Genomic DNA, 10,358 nt, shown 5'->3' with positions numbered 1-10,358 from the left:
ACATGACTCGCGGCCACGCCCCCATGACTCGTGGCACGCCCCCATACGTCGCGTGGCACGACCCCTGTGACGCGCGTGCCCCCCCGTGACGTGCGCGTTCACAAATGCCATGCCCGAATCTAGGCCCCGGTCCGTCGCTGCCCTCAAGCAAACAGGTCTTAAAAGCCCCTTTCAACTGTAATCCATTCTCAGCTGCCTGTCCTCTATTCCTCAGAGAGCTACGCTGGGCCCCTGTAAAGGAGGAGTGGCTTAAAAAGGGTAGTGGCAATACCTTTACTATTAAAATATTGATATAATAATATAATTGTGCGGCCGTGTGTTCCACATGGGGGGCATAAATTTAACACGGGGCAGGGGTGGGGGATGGGGGAGGGCACCCGCTTCCTACCTTACTAGATGACGGACAGTGCCAGAGTCTTTGCTTTCTATGTGGGATACCATCTTCCCGAAGACATCACCAGGAAGATTACTCCGACGACAATGGCAACAGCGCCGGTGTACTGGGGAGGGTATTTTGTACCGGCCCCCCCTTCCTCTCTGCGCCACTGCTCACACACACACAGTTCCCACAAGCTGGCTTCATGACATCGCCCGGTACATGCCCTCAGATTCCCTGACTTCTGATGACAGCACCAGATGGCAGAGGAGGCATCGGATGTCGGATTGGAGAGGTGCTACTTTATCTGGGCTGCCAGTGAGAGCTGGGAGGCAGGGGGCGGAGCTGGGAGGTAGGGGGCGGGGCCTACACCCAGCTCTCTACTGAGAATTTTACTTTGACATTTTGGTTTAGCAGTTTGCAGATTATCATAACACATTGGTTAATGGTTTCAACAAAGCATCCAGAAAAAAAACTATTTATTTATTGTTTTTTATTTGTAAATGTTTATTTATTACATGCACACGCCCAGAAGGTGGAATTGAACCACTCTGTCGCTAGACAGCTACAGGTTTGAAGCCTGCACCCCAGACCACTGAGGATCATCTGGGCAAACAAAATGCCTGTATAGGCCTTATTTATACCCTTCATTTTACATGTATTTAAACCTAAGGAGGATAGAATTTTTTTTTACTTTTCTGCTAACATATAGCAGCTGCTGCATAATACAGATAAACATTGATTCCTGCTTCAATAACATAATTCTACTTTCCTACATTTAGCAATGGAGACAGTAAGAGACAGTTTCCTCATTTGCATTCTATACTATTGCATTCTGGGTACAAAGTGTAGATAAAGGTCAATAACCTTCCAACTGATTTGTGTTCTGTTTCCATAGAAACACTATTGTGTAAAAGCAACAATGAAATTACTTATTACCTCCCTTAATGATACAACTTCTGACCCTGCACGTGATCACATACAATTCTTATGGAGAGAAGACGCAATAAACGTAACTTTCATTCTGTAATTGTTTCATTTGCAGCAATGTTATGTGTAAATAATAAAGTAATGGTTATCGGCTGTTGGGTGGCACAGTATGCCCATCCTGGCACAGATGTAGCTGACATTACTCATTGCAGCCTATGGGATATATTTTGCAACATTTCTCCAGGAGAGGGATCCAGTAACCTCTGGTGCGGCCGGGTCCCTGCATGTAAATAATGGTACAATTCTCCAGGAGAGGGATCCAGTAACCTCTGGTGCGGCCGGGTCCCTGCATGTAAATAATGGTACAATTCTCCAGGAGAGGGATCAAGTAACCTCTGGTGCGGCCGGGTCCCTGCATGTAAATAATGGTACATTTCTCCAGGAGAGGGATCCAGTAACCTCTGGTGCGGCCGGGTCCCTGCATGTAAATAATGGTACATTTCTCTAGGAGAGGGATCCAGTAACCTCTGGTGCGGCCGGGTCCCTGCATGTAAATAATGGTACAATTCTCCAGGAGAGGGATCCAGTAACCTCTGGTGCGGCCGGGTCCCTGCATGTAAATAATGGTACAATTCTCCAGGAGAGGGATCCAGTAACCTCTGGTGCGGCCGGGTTCCTGCATGTAAATAATGGTACAATTCTCCAGGAGAGGGATCCAGTAACCTCTGGTGTGGCCGGGTCCCTGCATGTAAATAATGGTACAATTCTCCAGGAGAGGGATCCAGTAACCTCTGGTGCGGCCGAGTCCCTGCATGTAAATAATGGTACAATTCTCCAGGAGAGGGATCCAGTAACCTCTGCTGCGGCCGGGTCCCTGCATGTAAATAATGGTACATTTCTCCAGGACAGGGATCCAGTAACCTCTGGTGCTGCCGGGTCCCTGCATGTAAATAATGGTACAATTCTCTAGGAGAGGGATCCAGTAACCTCTGGTGCGGCTGGGTCCCTGCATGTAAATAATGGTACAATTCTCCAGGAGAGGTATCCAGTAACCTCTGGTGCGGCCGGGTCCCTGCATGTAAATAATGGTACAATTCTCTAGGAGAGGGATCCAGTAACCTCTGGTGTGGCTGGGTCCCTGCATGTAAATAATGGTACAATTCTCTAGGAGAGGGATCCAGTAACCTCTGGTGCGGCCGGGTCCCTTCATGTAAATAATGGTACATTTCTCTAGGAGAGGGATCCAGTAACCTCTGGTGCGGCTGGGTCCCTGCATGTAAATAATGGTACAATTCTCCAGGAGAGGGATCCAGTAACCTCTGGTGCGGCTGGGTCCCTGCATGTAAATAATGGTACAATTCTCTAGGAGAGGGATCCAGTAACCTCTGGTGCGGCTGGGTCCCTGCATGTAAATAATGGTACAATTCTCTAGGAGAGGGATCCAGTAACCTCTGGTGCGGCTGGGTCCCTGCATGTAAATAATGGTACAATTCTCTAGGAGAGGGATCCAGTAACCTCTGGTGCGGCCGGGTCCCTGCATGTAAATAATGGTACATTTCTCCAGGACAGGGATCCAGTAACCTCTGGTGCGGCCGGGTCCCTGCATGTAAATAATGGTACATTTCTCTAGGAGAGGGATCCAGTAACCTCTGGTGCGGCTGGGTCCCTGCATGTAAATAATGGTACAATTCTCCAGGAGAGGGATCCAGTAACCTCTGGTGCGGCTGGGTCCCTGCATGTAAATAATGGTACATTTCTCCAGGACAGGGATCCAGTAACCTCTGGTGCGGCCGGGTCCCTGCATGTAAATAATGGTACAATTCTCCAGGAGAGGGATCCAGTAACCTCTGGTGCGGCCGGGTCCCTGCATTTAAATAATGGTACATTTCTCTAGGAGAGGGATCCAGTAACCTCTGGTGTGGCCGGGTCCCTGCATGTAAATAATGGTACAATTCACCAGGAGAGGAATCCAGTAACCTCTGGTGCGGCCGGGTCCCTGCATGTAAATAATGGTACATTTCTCCAGGAGAGGGATCCAGTAACATGTGGTGCGGCCGGGTCCCTGCATGTAAATAATGATACATTTCTCCAGGAGAGGGATCCAGTAACCTCTGGTGCGGCCGGGTCCCTGCATGTAAATAATGGTACATTTCTCCAGGAGAGGGATCCAGTAACCTCTGGTGCGGCCGGGTCCCTGCATGTAAATAATGGTACATTTCTCCAGGACAGGGATCCAGTAACCTCTGGTGCGGCCGGGTCCCTGCATGTAAATAATGGTACAATTCTCCAGGAGAGGGATCCAGTAACCTCTGGTGCGGCCGGGTCCCTGCATGTAAATAATGGTACATTTCTCTAGGAGAGGGATCCAGTAACCTCTGGTGTGGCCGAGTCCCTGCATGTAAATAATGGTACATTTCTTCTGGAGAGGGATCCAGTAACCTCTGGTGCGGCCGGGTCCCTGCATGTAAATAATGGTACAATTCTCCAGGAGAGGGATCCTGTAACCTCTGGTGCGGCCGGGTCCCTGCATCTAAATAATGGTACATTTCTCCAGGAGAGGGATCCAGTAACCTCTGGTGCGGCCGGGTCCCTGCATGTAAAAAATGGTACATTTCTCCAGGACAGGGATCCAGTAACCTCTGGTGCGGCAGGGTCCCTGCATCTAAATAATGGTACAATTCTCCAGGAGAGGGATCCAGTAACCTCTGGTGCGGCTGGGTCCCTGCATGTAAATAATGGTACATTTCTCCAGGACAGGGATCCAGTAACCTCTGGTGCGGCCGGGTCCCTGCATGTAAATAATGGTACAATTCTCCAGGAGAGGGATCCAGTAACCTCTGGTGCGGCCGGGTCCCTGCATGTAAATAATGGTAAATTTCTCCAGGAGAGGGATCCAGTAACCTCTGGTGCGGCCGGGTCCCTGCATGTAAATAATGGTAAATTTCTCCAGGAGAGGGATCCAGTAACCTCTGGTGCGGCCGGGTCCCTGCATGTAAATAATGGTACAATTCACCAGGAGAGGGATCCAGTAACCTCTGGTGCGGCCGGGTCCCTGCATGTAAATCATGGTACAATTCTCCAGGAGAGGGATCCAGTAACCTCTGGTGCGGCCGGGTCCCTGCATGTAAATAATGGTACAATTCTCCAGGAGAGGGATCCAGTAACCTCTGGTGCGGCCGGGTCCCTGCATGTAAATAATGGTACAATTCTCCAGGAGAGGGATCCAGTAACCTCTGGTGTGGCCGGGTCCCTGCATGTAAATAATGGTACAATTCTCCAGGAGAGGGATCCAGTAACCTCTGGTGCGGCCGGGTCCCTGCATGTAAATAATGGTGCAATTCTCCAGGAGAGGGATCCAGTAACCTCTGGTGCGGCCGGGTCCCTGCATGTAAATAATGGTACAATTTTCCAGGAGAGGGATCCAGTAACCTCTGGTGCGGCCGGGTCCCTGCATGTAAATAATGGTACATTTCTCCAGGACAGGGATCCAGTAACCTCTGGTGCGGCCGGGTCCCTACATGTAAATAATGGTACAATTCTCCAGGAGAGGGATCCAGTAACCACTGGTGCGGCCGGGTCCCTGCATGTAAATAATGGTACATTTCTCCAGGAGAGGGATCCAGTAACCTCTGGTGCAGCCGGGTCCCTGCATGTAAATAATGGTACATTTCTCCAGGAGAGGGATCCAGTAACCTCTGGTGCGGCCGGGTCCCTGCATGTAAATAATGGTACATTTCTCCAGGACAGGGATCCAGTAACCTCTGGTGCGGCCGGGTCCCTACATGTAAATAATGGTACAATTCTCCAGGAGAGGGATCCAGTAACCACTGGTGCGGCCGGGTCCCTGCATGTAAATAATGGTACATTTCTCCAGGAGAGGGATCCAGTAACCTCTGGTGCAGCCGGGTCCCTGCATGTAAATAATGGTACATTTCTCCAGGAGAGGGATCCAGTAACCTCTGGTGCGACCGGGTCCCTGCATGTAAATAATGGTACAATTCTCCAGGAGAGGGATCCAGTAACCTCTGGTGCGGCCGGGTCCCTGCATGTAAATAATGGTATATTTCTCCAGGAGAGGGATCCAGTAACCTCTGGTGCGGCCGGGTCCCTGCATGTAAATAATGGTACAATTCTCCAGGAGAGGGATCCAGTAACCTCTGGTGCTGCTGGGTCCCTGCATGTAAATAATGGTACATTTCTCCAGGAGAGGGATCCAGTAACCTCTGGTGCGGCCGGGTCCCTGCATGTAAATAATGGTACAATTCTCCAGGAGAGGGATCCAGTAACCTCTGGTGCGGCCGGGTCCCTGCATGTAAATAATGGTACAATTCTCCAGGAGAGGGATCCAGTCACCTGTGGTGCGGCCGGGTCCCTGCATGTAAATAATGGTACATTTCTCCAGGGGAGGGATCCAGTAACCTCTGGTGCGGCCGGGTACCTGCATGTAAATAATTATACAATTCTCCAGGAGAGGGATCCAGTAACCTCTGGTGCGGCCGGGTCCCTGCATGTAAATAATGGTATATTTCTCCAGGAGAGGGATCCAGTAACCTCTGGTGTGGCCGGGTCCCAGCATCTAAATAATGGTACAATTCTCCAGGAGAGGGATCCAGTAACCTCTGGTGCGGCTGGGTCCCTGCATGTAAATAATGGTACATTTCTCCAGGAGAGGGATCCAGTAACCTCTGGTGCGGCCGGGTTCCTGCATGTAAATAATGGTACATTTCTCCAGGAGAGGGATCCAGTAACCTCTGGTGCGGCCGCGTCCCTGCATGTAAATAATGGTACAATTCTCCAGGAGAGGGATCCAGTAACCTCTGGTGCGGCCGGGTCCCTGCATGTAACTAATGGTACAATTATCCAGGAGAGGGATCCAGTAACCTCTGGTGTGGCTGGGTCCCTGTATGTAAATAATGGTAAATTTCACCTATTCTTATTTTCTCACTGGGAAAGTCAGCAATCACAAATTAAACAGTAATTACCGGGACTGATCATTTATAAATATTCCTGATAATGTTACTAATAATGAGAATAATATTATACATAACATTCTATGTTACACTGCTGAGCAGGTTTGGAGTCACTGATCGTGTTGGTGAATATGTTACTAGGATAAATCTGTATTACACGTAACAGGAATAGGGCTAAATGGTAAAAGATTTTTATCATTTACATTTCAGAAGATTGCTGTGTATCCTGCGTTCCCTCTGCAGTGTATCCTGTGTTCTCTCTGTAGTGTATCCTGTGTTCCCTATGTAGTGTACTCTGTGTTCTCTCTGTAGTGTATCCTGTGTTCCCTCTGTAGTGTATCCTGTGTTCTCTCTGTAGTGTATCCTGTGTTTTCTCTGTAATGTATCCTGTGTTCTCTCTGTAGTGTATCCTGTGTTCCCTCTGTAGTGTATCCTGTGTTCCCTCTGTAGTGTATCCTGTGTTCTCGCTGTAGTGTATCCTGTGTTCCCTCTGTAGTGTATCCTGTGTTCTCTCTGTAGTGTATTCTGTGTTCACTCTGTTGTGTATCCTGTGTTCCCTCTGTAGTGTATCCTGTAGTGTATCCTGTGTTCTCTCTGTAGTGTATCCTGTGTTCCCTCTGTAGTGTATCCTGTGTTCCCTCTGTAGTGTATCCTGTGTTCCCTCTGTAGTGTATCCTGTGTTCTCTCTGTAGTGTATCCTGTGTTCTCTCTGTAGTGTATCCTTTGTTCCCTAATCTAGTGTATCCTGTGTTCTCTCTGTAGTGTATACTGTGTTCTCTCTTTAGTGTATCCTGTGTTCCCTCTGTAGTGTATCCTGTGTTCCCTCTGTAGTGTATCCTGTGTTCCCTTTGTAGTTTATCCTGTGTTCCCTTTGTAGTGTATCCTGTGTTCCCTCTGTAGTGTATCCTGTGTTCTCTCTGTAGTGTATCCTGTGTTCCCTCTGTAGTGTATCCTGTGTTCCCTCTGTAGTGTATCCTGTGTTCTCTCTGTAGTGTATCCTGTGTTCCCTAAGTAGTGTATCCTGTGTTCCCTCTGTAGTGTATTCTGTGTTCTCTCTGTAGTGTATCCTGTGTTCTCTCTGTAGTGTATCCTGTGTTCCCTCTGTAGTGTATTCTGTGTTCTCTCTGTAGTGTATCCTGTGTTCCCTCTGTAGTGTATCCTGTGTTCTCTCTGTAGTGTATCCTGTGTTCTCTCTGTAGTGTATCCTGTGTTCCCTCTGTAGTGTATCCTGTGTTCTCTCTGTAGTGTATCCTGTGTTCCCTCTGTAGTGTACCCTGTGTTCTCTCTGTAGTGTATCCTGTGTTCTCTCTGTAGTGTATCCTGTGTTCTCTCTGTAGTGTACCCTGTGTTCCCTCTGTGGTGTATCCTGTGTTCTCTCTGTAGTGTATCCTGTGTTCTCTCTGAAGTGTATCCTGTGTTCCCTCTGTAGTGTATCCTGTGTTCCCTCTGTAGTGTATCCTGTGTTCCCTATGTAGTGTATCCTGTGTTCTCTCTGTAATGTATCCTGTGTTCCCTCTGTAGTGTACCCTGTGTTCTCTCTGTAGTGTATCCTGTGTTCTCTCTGTAGTGTATCCTGTGTTCTCTCTGTAGTGTATCCTGTGTTCTCTCTGTAGTGTACCCTGTGTTCTCTCTGTAGTGTATCCTGTGTTCTCTCTGTAGTGTATCCTGTGTTCTCTCTGTAGTGTACCCTGTGTTCCCTCTGTAGTGTATCCTGTGTTCTCTCTGTAGTGTATCCTGTGTTCTCTCTGTAGTGTATCCTTTGTTCCCTAATCTAGTGTATCCTGTGTTCTCTCTGTAGTGTATCCTGTGTTCTCTCTGTAGTGTATCCTGTGTTCCCTCTGTAGTGTATCCTGTGTTCCCTCTGTAGTGTATCCTGTGTTCCCTTTGTAGTGTATCCTGTGTTCCCTTTGTAGTGTATCCTGTGTTCCCTCTGTAGTGTATCCTGTGTTCTCGCTGTAGTGTATCCTGTGTTCCCTCTGTAGTGTATCCTGTGTTCTCTCTGTAGTGTATTCTGTGTTCACTCTGTTGTGTATCCTGTGTTCCCTCTGTAGTGTATCCTGTAGTGTATCCTGTGTTCTCTCTGTAGTGTATCCTGTGTTCCCTCTGTAGTGTATCCTGTGTTCCCTCTGTAGTGTATCCTGTGTTCCCTCTGTAGTGTATCCTGTGTTCTCTCTGTAGTGTATCCTGTGTTCTCTCTGTAGTGTATCCTTTGTTCCCTAATCTAGTGTATCCTGTGTTCTCTCTGTAGTGTATACTGTGTTCTCTCTTTAGTGTATCCTGTGTTCCCTCTGTAGTGTATCCTGTGTTCCCTCTGTAGTGTATCCTGTGTTCCCTTTGTAGTTTATCCTGTGTTCCCTTTGTAGTGTATCCTGTGTTCCCTCTGTAGTGTATCCTGTGTTCTCTCTGTAGTGTATCCTGTGTTCCCTCTGTAGTGTATCCTGTGTTCCCTCTGTAGTGTATCCTGTGTTCTCTCTGTAGTGTATCCTGTGTTCCCTATGTAGTGTATCCTGTGTTCCCTCTGTAGTGTATTCTGTGTTCTCTCTGTAGTGTATCCTGTGTTCTCTCTGTAGTGTATCCTGTGTTCCCTCTGTAGTGTATTCTGTGTTCTCTCTGTAGTGTATCCTGTGTTCCCTCTGTAGTGTATCCTGTGTTCTCTCTGTAGTGTATCCTGTGTTCTCTCTGTAGTGTATCCTGTGTTCCCTCTGTAGTGTATCCTGTGTTCTCTCTGTAGTGTATACTGTGTTCTCTCTGTAGTGTACCCTGTGTTCTCTCTGTAGTGTATCCTGTGTTCTCTCTGTAGTGTATCCTGTGTTCTCTCTGTAGTGTACCCTGTGTTCCCTCTGTGGTGTATCCTGTGTTCTCTCTGTAGTGTATCCTGTGTTCTCTCTGTAGTGTATCCTGTGTTCCCTCTGTAGTGTATCCTGTGTTCCCTCTGTAGTGTATCCTGTGTTCCCTATGTAGTGTATCCTGTGTTCTCTCTGTAGTGTATCCTGTGTTCTCTCTGTAGTGTATCCTGTGTTCTCTCTGTAGTGTACCCTGTGTTCTCTCTGTAGTGTATCCTGTGTTCTCTCTGTAGTGTATCCTGTGTTCTCTCTGTAGTGTACCCTGTGTTCCCTCTGTAGTGTATCCTGTGTTCTCTCTGTAGTGTATCCTGTGTTCTCTCTGTAGTGTATCCTTTGTTCCCTAATCTAGTGTATCCTGTGTTCTCTCTGTAGTGTATCCTGTGTTCTCTCTGTAGTGTATCCTGTGTTCCCTCTGTAGTGTATCCTGTGTTCCCTCTGTAGTGTATCCTGTGTTCCCTTTGTAGTGTATCCTGTGTTCCCTTTGTAGTGTATCCTGTGTTCCCTCTGTAGTGTATCCTGTGTTCTCTCTGTAGTGTATCCTGTGTTCCCTATGTAGTGTATCCTGTGTTCTCTCTGTAGTGTATCCTGTGTTCCCTCTGTAGTGTATTCTGTGTTCTCTCTGTAGTGTATCCTGTGTTCTCTCTGTAGTGTATCCTGTGTTCCCTCTGTAGTGTATTCTGTGTTCTCTCTGTAGTGTATCCTGTGTTCCCTCTGTAGTGTATCCTGTGTTCTCTCTGTAGTGTATCCTGTGTTCTCTCTGTAGTGTATCCTGTGTTCCCTCTGTAGTGTATCCTGTGTTCTCTCTGTAGTGTATCCTGTGTTCTCTCTGTAGTGTATCCTGTGTTCTCTCTGTAGTGTACCCTGTGTTCTCTCTGTAGTGTATCCTGTGTTCTCTCTGTAGTGTATCCTGTGTTCTCTCTGTAGTGTACCCTGTGTTCCCTCTGTGGTGTATCCTGTGTTCTCTCTGTAGTGTATCCTGTGTTCTCTCTGTAGTGTATCCTGTGTTCCCTCTGTAGTGTATCCTGTGTTCCCTCTGTAGTGTATCCTGTGTTCCCTATGTAGTGTATCCTGTGTTCTCTCTGTAATGTATCCTGTGTTCCCTCTGTAGTGTACCCTGTGTTCTCTCTGTAGTGTATCCTGTGTTCTCTCTGTAGTGTATCCTGTGTTCTCTCTGTAGTGTATCCTGTGTTCTCTCTGTAGTGTACCCTGTGTTCTCTCTGTAGTGTATCCTGTGTTCTC

At 47.8% G+C, this 10,358-nt stretch overlaps 1 non-coding gene across 1 annotated transcript; it reads right to left on the bottom strand.

The window, feature by feature from the left end:
* Positions 1-901: 901 nt before the first annotated feature.
* Positions 902-988, bottom strand: TRNASTOP-UCA (transfer RNA opal suppressor (anticodon UCA)). Its single transcript has one exon. It is a non-coding gene; the product is annotated as a tRNA-Sec (tRNA).
* Between the last annotated feature and the right edge of the window lie 9,370 nt (positions 989-10,358).

Source organism: Pseudophryne corroboree, chromosome 5, assembly GCF_028390025.1.
Source record: "Pseudophryne corroboree isolate aPseCor3 chromosome 5, aPseCor3.hap2, whole genome shotgun sequence".
In the NCBI taxonomy this organism is placed as follows: domain Eukaryota; kingdom Metazoa; phylum Chordata; class Amphibia; order Anura; family Myobatrachidae; genus Pseudophryne; species Pseudophryne corroboree.
This window is presented reverse-complemented; position numbering and strand designations above follow the sequence as displayed.